Below are 9,612 nucleotides of genomic sequence, written 5' to 3' on the forward strand. Positions count from 1 at the left end.
NTATTAGATAATTTCGGCCACCCCTTAAGTAATTTAATTATGTTGACAACTCTCCATTCTAGACTACCCTTCCATAACCTTCTTGGTATATTAACTCCCTCCTTTTTTTTATCACCTATAATTAATAATTTGAGCAATACCTCATATTGCATTCTAGAAGCTCATTTCAGTCATCACTCAGCACAATTCACGTGCAGCATTGTGGAGGGGACCATGGGATTGACAATCAACACATTCTTTGTACCTAGCATCTAAATGTATGACTTGACTTCTCCATTTTTCCTTGTATCTTTCCCCCTTGATTCCTTAACACTCCCTACCCTTCCCTCATTCGAAAATATCAGTAAAACAGCAGAAAAATCGTGTGTGAGCAGCATCATCATCGAGAGCATCCAACAAGACAATAAGAAAAGAAAAAAAAATCCGACTCCGTCGTGCCGTGTTCGTCTCGTTTGTTTGTTTTCTTCAAAACAAAATATCCAGGCATGTGTATATTTTCCTTGACTCTTCAATCAAGTCATAATATGATTTTTAAACATTACATGATCATGGTTTGATAGCCAAAAACTGAAATTTTTGACAGCACCATTATTGAAAATTCTGCACAGATTTTGTTCCACCTTGTGCTTCACGGTTGTGCATGGTTTTAGTGATTGCAGGGGTTGGCTCACGTCCAGGCTTTCCAGGCTACATCTAGGATTGATATAGAGTGTATTAAGAACGGATTTGACCATTGCTTAAAGCCTCTTTTCTCCCCAGCAACTCGAATGGCAGCAACACTTCCCTTAGTGTCATATTGAGTTTCGAATTTGCAGCTTGCTGCCAAGTGGGATGAATCTGATCTTGGTTGCCCCAGGGGCCATAGCCATGGTTAGAACATCTCCTTATGATGTCTAAGACGTGACCAAGTCGGCCTTTCAAGGCTTGGTCCATGGTTGCATCGGTTTTCAAATCAAAGAACAAAAACAGCCCCTTCGCCCCTTTGAATTCTGCATGTGTCCCTCGGTTTTGGGTGGTTTGGGATGGACCACGGTTGGCATCTCGCCCTTAGCCTTGGTTCACACCATACCCCTTGATGTCTAGATTGTGCCATGGTCAACCAAATGGCCACTGGAAAGGTTCATGACAGCAAACGAAGCGAAACTCCCCTAGCGCGCAGATTACGTTCTTAGCTAGGAGTGTGGTCGTGTTTCTGGTGTGGTTCGGATTGTGGCTGGCCTAGGCCCATTAGCCATGGTTAAAATCATTCCTTAGGACGTTGGTAAGAGGTTCTGGTTGGTGGTTCAAGCCCCAATGGCCATTAGCCTCGCAAACGACGCAAGCAAACACAAGCGCTGCAGCTGTAATTCTGGACAGCAAGTTTGCACGTTGGTTCGGAGGGTCGTTTGAGTTCCTGGTCGGCTTTTAGCCTATGGCTTTGGACCGGATAGCACTTCATCAAGTTGGGAAGGCCATGTTTTTGGCCGTTTGTGATTCGGATCATTTTAGAGGTCGTACGAGAATTTACGGTGCAATGTGCCAAAAATGACTCTCGAAAGAGCGTTTCATGTTTTTGGCCTCCATTCACTAAATTTCGAGTACTGTAAATTTAGGAGCATTATTTCATCATTTTAGGCGTATTTTAATCATGACTAAATGATGGTTCGGTGTTGGTTTGGGTTGGTACGGAGTCACGATTAAATACGAAGTCGTTAGGCGTAATTGTCTCAGTTTTTGGATTCAATTACAAAGTTTGGTCAAGTTAAATCATTTGCATATTTTTCATGTTAGATTTAAGTCGCAGCGAGCCTGGGAGCGATCCAACCCAATTAGTAAAATTTTTACAGGATATTTAATGATGTTATTTAATTATATTACGTGCAAAATATTCATTTTTGAGATTTATGTGATATTGCTTGTGGTCACTTTACTATCATGGGATTATTACTTCACCCGGTCGCCAGTTACCGGTCAGTTCAGTTTGGTACCACCCGGTCGCCAGTTATCGGTCAGTTCGGTTTTGTACCACCTGGTCGCCAGTTACCGGTCAGTTCAGTTCAGTTCAGGGGTCACTTGCGTAGACCATAATCTCGCCAGAAAATTTTTACAAGCTATTTCATTACAGGGTTCCAAGGAGCAAACATTTCAATTATGATATTTTCAGTTCAGTTATGCACGTATTATAGTTACTCATGAAATGATATTTTACGTTACACCTCATGACATGATATTTTCACTTGCACGCGATTTTATTATTTATTTACTCGTTATTTACGCTATATGCATGCTGAGTCTTTAGACTCACTAGACTTGAATGTTGTAGGTACTGATGATGTCGGGACCGAGGACGAGGACTAGTGAGCTAGCTTGGGTCGGCAGTAGTGGAACCCGAGGACCTCATTTTTAGCAGTTATTATTTTCCGAACTCAGTTTTTATCTGTTGATGGATTATTTGAAATCGATACTTTGCAAACATTAAATCCTTCCGCTGCTATTTTGAATATTAAACTTTATTTATCAGTTTATCTTATGAATGAGACATTTTAATTATTTAAAAAGAAATTTTTTAATTTTTCCGCAAATTTTCAAACACGAATTTCGGGCCTTTACAATTTTCTTATAAGTATAAAATATATATCAAAACTTATAAATGTTATCAAATATTTATTGTGCTATATTTATTTGTAAACACTAAATCAAGGTTCCCACTTTAAATGGTACTAAGAAATTAATATTATGATATATTTGTTCATAGAATGAGGGATATCTCAATTCATTACAATGCACCCCTATTTATAGCCAAATTTGGGGAGACAACCACAAATAAAATATTATTTTTTACACATAAGTCTTCATTGGTGTTCCAAGAAATTATATTTTAATACACATCACTTTTGAAAATCTTCTCATCCAATTTTGCTTCTCCACATAAAATAAAACATGTGGATAATTGAGTTGTTTGAATTGTGGTATTTTATTTTAACCATTTGACCAAGTAGTTTGAGAGATATGGTCAAAATACTAGAGCATGGTAAAACTGCCACTCCTTTGGTAACTTTATTTGTTGCTTAATTTGATCCCAATTGTGAGAAGATTTTTATCTCATGCTTTTCACCAATATTGTAGATATCATCATCAACTTTCTACAGGTCCAAGAATCATCTTAATCCCATTTGCAACGCCAAGTTTATTGTTGTTTTATCGAACCTGTAAAAATAGTAAAAACTTATAATTACACAACAACTTATTTTTTATACAATTTATTATAAAACATATAATATTTAAACTTTTAATAAAACAAAAACTATAAATTTATATTATAAAACATTTATTTAATGTATAATTTTTATGTTTATCACACCCACAACCAGCTTATTGCTAGTCCCTAGCAATTTAAGCGTTAATAGTAATACAAAACATATTGATAAATTTAAATAGATCGGAGTTATCCAAGTGTTTAAATTAAATTTGAAAACTGTCAAAGTTATATCAAGATCATCATAATTATAATTTATGAAATAATCTGAGCTGATCAATTCATAGCTTATTTTCAGGTTTTTAAATGTACATGACCTTCAGAAATTCCTAGTAAGAGTCTCAACTCCATATCCTCACGGGTTAATAAATTTTTCAATTTATAGGAACGATTTCTCTCATAGAGTTGGAATACAGATAAATACTCAGGAAAATGGTTTACAGAATGCAGACAGACAAACGAGCCAAACTAATCAAAAGATAGGAAATCTATTGATTCAAAATCTAGTTGTTCTAATTATATATATTTTACTGATTTTTTTTTCATAAAATCATGGAATCAGACTATGTTTATGCTTTTTGACCACATATTTATTTAATTTGTACAATAAATTTCTCTCTTTCTTTTTTTTTTCTTTTATGAAAGATAAATGAGTCGTAGCATATAACTTAAAAATTACGTAGATCTTCAACATCTTTCTTTTTGTTTTTTTTCTCTTTTTTTTTTCCTTCAGGAAATAACATTTTTTTTTTCAAAATAAGAACTTAAGATCTAAACAATAGATAGCCTCTCTTATGATAAATAAAGGCTCAAAAGCTGTTTTCTCAGTCCTCTCCACTCACTCACAAAATATGTGCGAGTTTAAAATTTTAGGCACTCTTATAAGGTATATCTTGGGCCATATACTTTAATATCTGATTTTATCACAATGGTTAATCACTAAAGAAAGATTTCATAAATCATATTTTTATATTGATAAGAATATTAAAATTGACATTTTTTCAAATAAAAATTTAAACATCCTTAAATAAATTAATACATGTTCTAATTTAAACCTTTCAAACATGTAATGTATGATATTTTTGAAAAATTACTAAGATACAAACAATAAACATGGTTTTATTTTAAAATAATATATTTTTTTAAATATATATATATATATTTTATTTTTTTAATATTTTTTTATAAGTTTGTTCTCCCCCAAACAGAATATGACATTGTCCCTAATGTCAAAATAACTATTAACAAAGAGTACATAATGAAAGAGATATCACCTTGAATTTTATTGAAAATAACAAAGNTGGTTTTATTTTAAAATAATATATTTTTTTAAATATATATATATATATTTTATTTTTTTAATATTTTTTTATAAGTTTGTTCTCCCCCAAACAGAATATGACATTGTCCCTAATGTCAAAATAACTATTAACAAAGAGTACATAATGAAAGAGATATCACCTTGAATTTTATTGAAAATAACAAAGTGAAACAAACGCAAACAAATCCACGACTTTTGAATCAATGATCCAACTTTCTTTTCTTACTGCTTGATTGCGACCAAGTGATCTTTGCTATCATCGGATCAGGTTTATGAACAAAAGCTTCCAAATCATCAATTAATTGGACGGCAGTCGAAGCAGAGATGAGCGTCCTTCGTGAATTTTCTGAAATGAAATTCTGTTCCACAACTTTATCAAGAAATGTTAACAAACTGTCATAATAATTATTGATATTCAACAAGCCCACAGGTTTATTATGGATATTAAGTTGTGCCCAAGAAACACTGTGAAAAATTTCTTATAATGTACCAAAACCACTTGGTAATGCGATAAAGGCATCAGAATTTTCAATCATTTTGGTGATTTTTTCATACATTGAAGAAATTTTTAATTCCTCCCCAATCGTAACACCTGTAATATTTCCTTCAGCTAAAGCTGTAGGAATAATACCCAAAACCTGACTACCTCCAAGATGTGCAGATGTTGAAACAGATCTCATTAACCCAATATTTCCTCTCCCATATACCAAGTGAATTTTTCTCTCAGCCAATATCTTTCCAACATTATTTGCTGCTTCTACAAACACTTCATTTTTTCCAGAACTCGACCCACAAAATACACAAATATTTTTCAATGTTTGTGCAGAGGATCCAGCCATGTTTTTACTTTCTTTTTGGTCTGCGAAAATAGAGAGAAAGATGAGAGATTTTATAGGGGTTATATGTTATCATGACAAAACTATGGGTCACAGTTGTAAACAGAATAAACAGTAAAAATAATAATAACACACATGCATATAAACAGTAGTGTGATTGTGGCTCACAATTTTCCTCTGATTTTACGTCCAAAAACGGCTTCAACGCCTTTTATGAGTCGAGGATATGTTTCCCATCCAATTTTCTTATAAATTGGCAAACAGGGTCTTTTTAAGTCGGATTCCAAAGACTATTAAAATGACGCTCGTCTTGGAATTGTTTCCATAAACGTAGAAGTTCAATATGCATGTGTCCACTAGAATGCGTCTCAAGAGTCAATAAGATGTTATCTAAAGACTCCTTACTCAGCCCATTTTTAATGAAACCAATTTTATCTTCTCTGTCATTGGAAACATATCCCAAAGATCTGCATTGTTTGTCACAAGTCCATCTTGCACATTTATAACAAACCCCTAAACTTTTGGCCCTTCGTTTTTTCGCATAAGTACTTTTTCCTAATCCAGGCATATATCGAATGAGTAATGACTGTTGAACTTTTCCTCTTAATCGGATCTTAGCTTCTACTACAAGACGAATATCTTCTGGAATTCTTTTTCTCATTAACAATCTCAATCTTTCACACCTACCTGCATAAATTTTTCTTAGAACATTTTCAGAAACAGTGGGAAAATATTTACAAATTTTTGAGAGAATTTCATCCATTTTGAAAAGAAAAGAAATAATTTTTATTTTTTTATTTTTTTTGTATCAGCAATTGTGGGAAACTGATTAAACCGACTATGAGAGCCACAGAGTACCGTTATCCGCCATTTAACCGGGAAAATAAAAAGATTAAGGAAACGTGAAATAAAAACAAACAAAATTAATTGCAATACTAAAAATCAAGGATTGGAAAGGGAAATAAACTCTTCTTTAAAGATCTCATTTTCTAAAAATGGTTTAAGCCTTTGTCCATTTACTTTAAAAACATCACCATTTTTAGGATTTTCAATGTCCACAGATCCATAAGGATACACATGTTTTACAACATATGGACCTGTCCATCTTGATCGTAATTTTCCTGGGAATATGTGAAGTCGTGAATTATAAAGCAAAACTTTTTTACCAATCTCAAAAGATTTTCTAAGAATTTTTTTATCATGAAATGATTTGATTTTTGCTTTATAAATCCTTGAATTTTCATACGCGTCATTTCTGAGTTCATCAAGTTCATTAAGTTGCAATTTGCGCAATTTGTTGGCATCATCCATGCTTGAATTAAAAGTTTTGATCGCCCAATAAGCTTTATGTTCCAATTCCACAGGCAAATGATAATGTTTTCCGTAAACCAACCTATAGGGAGACATATTCAATGATGTTTTAAAAGCTGTTCGATATGCCCAAAGTGCATCATTAAGTCGTAGAGACCAATCTTTTCTATTTGGTTAACAGTTTTTTCCAAAATTTGTTTTATCTCCCTATTAGTTAATTCAACTTGTCCATTTGTTTGAGGATGATAAGGACTAGTTACTTTGTGAGTAATACCATATTTTTTCATCAACGAAGCAAATGGTTTATTAACAAAGTGAGTTCCCCCATCACTTATCATGGCTCGAGGAATTCCAAATCTACTAAAAATATTTTCTTTTAAAAATTTGATGACGATTTTATGATCATTTGTTCGACATGGAATTGCCTCTATCCATTTGGAAACATAATCAACTGCAACAAAAATATACAAGTATCCAAACGAAGGTGGAAAAGGTCCCATAAAATCAATTCCCCAACAGTCAAAGATTTCAATTTCAATGATAGGATTCAAAGGCATCATGTTTCTTTTTGAAATTGCTCTCAATTTTTGACAATTTTCACAGATCTTGCAAATTTCGTGGGTATCTTTACACAAAGTGGGCCAATAAAATCCACACTGCAAGATTTTTGCAGCAGTTTTCCTTGAAGAAAAATGTCCGCCGCATGCTTCTGAAAAATTTAATGACACTACTTACCTCATTTTCGGGTATGCAACGCCGAAAAATTTGATCCGAACAATACTTGAACAGATACGGATCATCCCAATAAAAGTTTTTTTTACCTCATTCAAAAATATTCTTTTATCTTGAGAACTCCATTGCGGTGGCATTTTTCCTGTCACAAGAAAATTTACTATGTTAGCAAACCAAGGTGTAGTAGTAACTGAAAATATATGTTCATCAGGAAAATTATCGTTAATTGGTGTCATTTCATAAGATGATCCTATTACTAGTCTCGATAAATGATCGGCTACCACATTCTCGGTTCCTTTTTTATCTTTGATCACAATGTCAAATTCTTGGAGCAACAAAATCCATCATATCAGTCGTGGCTTTGCATCCTGTTTGGTCAACAAATATCTAATAGCAGAATGATCAGTAAACACAAAGTAAACACAATAGTCGTTGATCCAATTAAATAAGAACGAAATTTATCTAATGCAAATATTACAGCAAGTAGTTCTTTTTCAGTTGTGGAATAATTCATTTGAGCATTGTTTAAAGTTCTACTTGCATAATATATCACATAAGGCTTACCGTTTCTTCTTTGACCCAATACTGCACCGACTGCATAATCACTGGGATCACACATGATTTCAAATGTTAAAGACCAATCAGGAGGTTGCATGGTAGGAGCTGATGTTAAATGTCGAATGATTTTATCAAAAACATTTTGGCATTCTTGAGTCCAATCAAATACAGTGTCTTTTGTTAAGAGGTTACAAATGGGTTTAGAGATTAAACTAAAGTCCTTTATAAACCTCTTATAAAATCCAGCATGTCCCAAAAATGAACGAATTTCTTTAATGGTTTTTGGAGGGGGTAAATTGGCAATGACATCAACTTTTGCTTTATCAACTTCAATTCCATTAGATGACACAATATGTCCCAAAACAATCCCAGGATTAATCATGTAATGACATTTTTCTCAATTTAAAATAAGACTTTTTTCCTCACAGTTTTTTAAAATTTTTTCTAAATTTTCAAGACAATTATCAAATGTATTCCCAAAAATAGTTAAACCATCCATGAAAATCTCCAAACAATTTTCAACCATGTCGCTAAAAATGCTTAGCATACATCTTTGAAATGTTGCTGGGGCATTGCATAAACCAAATGGCATCCTTCTGAATGCAAATGTTCCAAAAGGACATGTGAATGTAGTTTTTTCTTGATCTTCAAGTGCAATGGGAATTTGATAATAACCTGAATATCCATCAAGAAAACAGTAGTAGGGATGACCTGCCACTCTTTCTAAAATTTGATCCAAAAATGGTAATGAAAAATGATCTTTTCTAGTGGCATCATTTAATTTTCTGTAATCAATACACATACGCTAACTAGATGGGACTCGACTTGTTAACAATTCACCTTTTTCATTTTTTATCACTGTGATGCCAGATTTTTTTGGAACTACTTGTGTTGAACTTACCCACTTACTATCAGAAATATGATAGATAATTCCAACATCAAGTAGTTTGAGAACTTCAGTTTTCACAACATCTTTCATGTGCGGATTTAATCTCCTTTGTGGTTGTTGAGATGTTTTAGCATTTTCTTCTAAATGAATTTTGTGAGTGCAAATTAGTGGATTAATGTCCTTGAGATCTTTTAATGTCCAACCAATTGCATTTTTATGTCTTTTAAGCATATCAATTAATTTACCTTCTTGATCACTTGCTAGTTTGGAAGAAATTACTACCGGATATGTTTCATCTTCTCCAAGAAATGCATACTTCAATTCTTCTGGCAAAGGTTTTAACTCCAATATGGGTGGTTCATCTTTGTTCTCATATTTTGCCTCAAATTCTTTCTCTGATCCTGGTAACGAGTGATACCTGATAAAATCATCAAGATCAATTTCAATATTTTTTTAAACGTATCAATTGAACAAATATCTAATTGGTCACGAGTACTCCCTTCTTGAATGTTTTCTTCCACAAGAGTTTCAATAAGATTTTCATCTTCACTTTCATCTCCTTTGTCATGTGGTTGCTTACAAAGATTAAAAACATTAAGCTCCAAGGTCATGTTACCAAATGACAACTTCATTATTCCATTCCTGCAATTTATAAGAGCATTAGAAGTTGCTAAAAATGGACGACCCAAAATTACAGGAATTGCATTACAAGCTTCGATAGGTTGTGTAT

At 33.2% G+C, this 9,612-nt stretch overlaps 1 long non-coding RNA gene across 1 annotated transcript; it reads left to right on the plus strand.

The window, feature by feature from the left end:
• Positions 1-282: 282 nt before the first annotated feature.
• Positions 283-2,492, plus strand: LOC140963181 (uncharacterized). Its single transcript, XR_012172667.1, has 2 exons — positions 283-1,987; positions 2,036-2,492. It is a non-coding gene; the product is annotated as an uncharacterized lncRNA (long non-coding RNA).
• Positions 2,493-9,612: the final 7,120 nt, after the last annotated feature.

This window comes from Primulina huaijiensis, chromosome 17 (genome assembly GCF_012295235.1).
Source record: "Primulina huaijiensis isolate GDHJ02 chromosome 17, ASM1229523v2, whole genome shotgun sequence".
NCBI classification, from domain to species: Eukaryota; Viridiplantae; Streptophyta; class Magnoliopsida; order Lamiales; family Gesneriaceae; genus Primulina; species Primulina huaijiensis.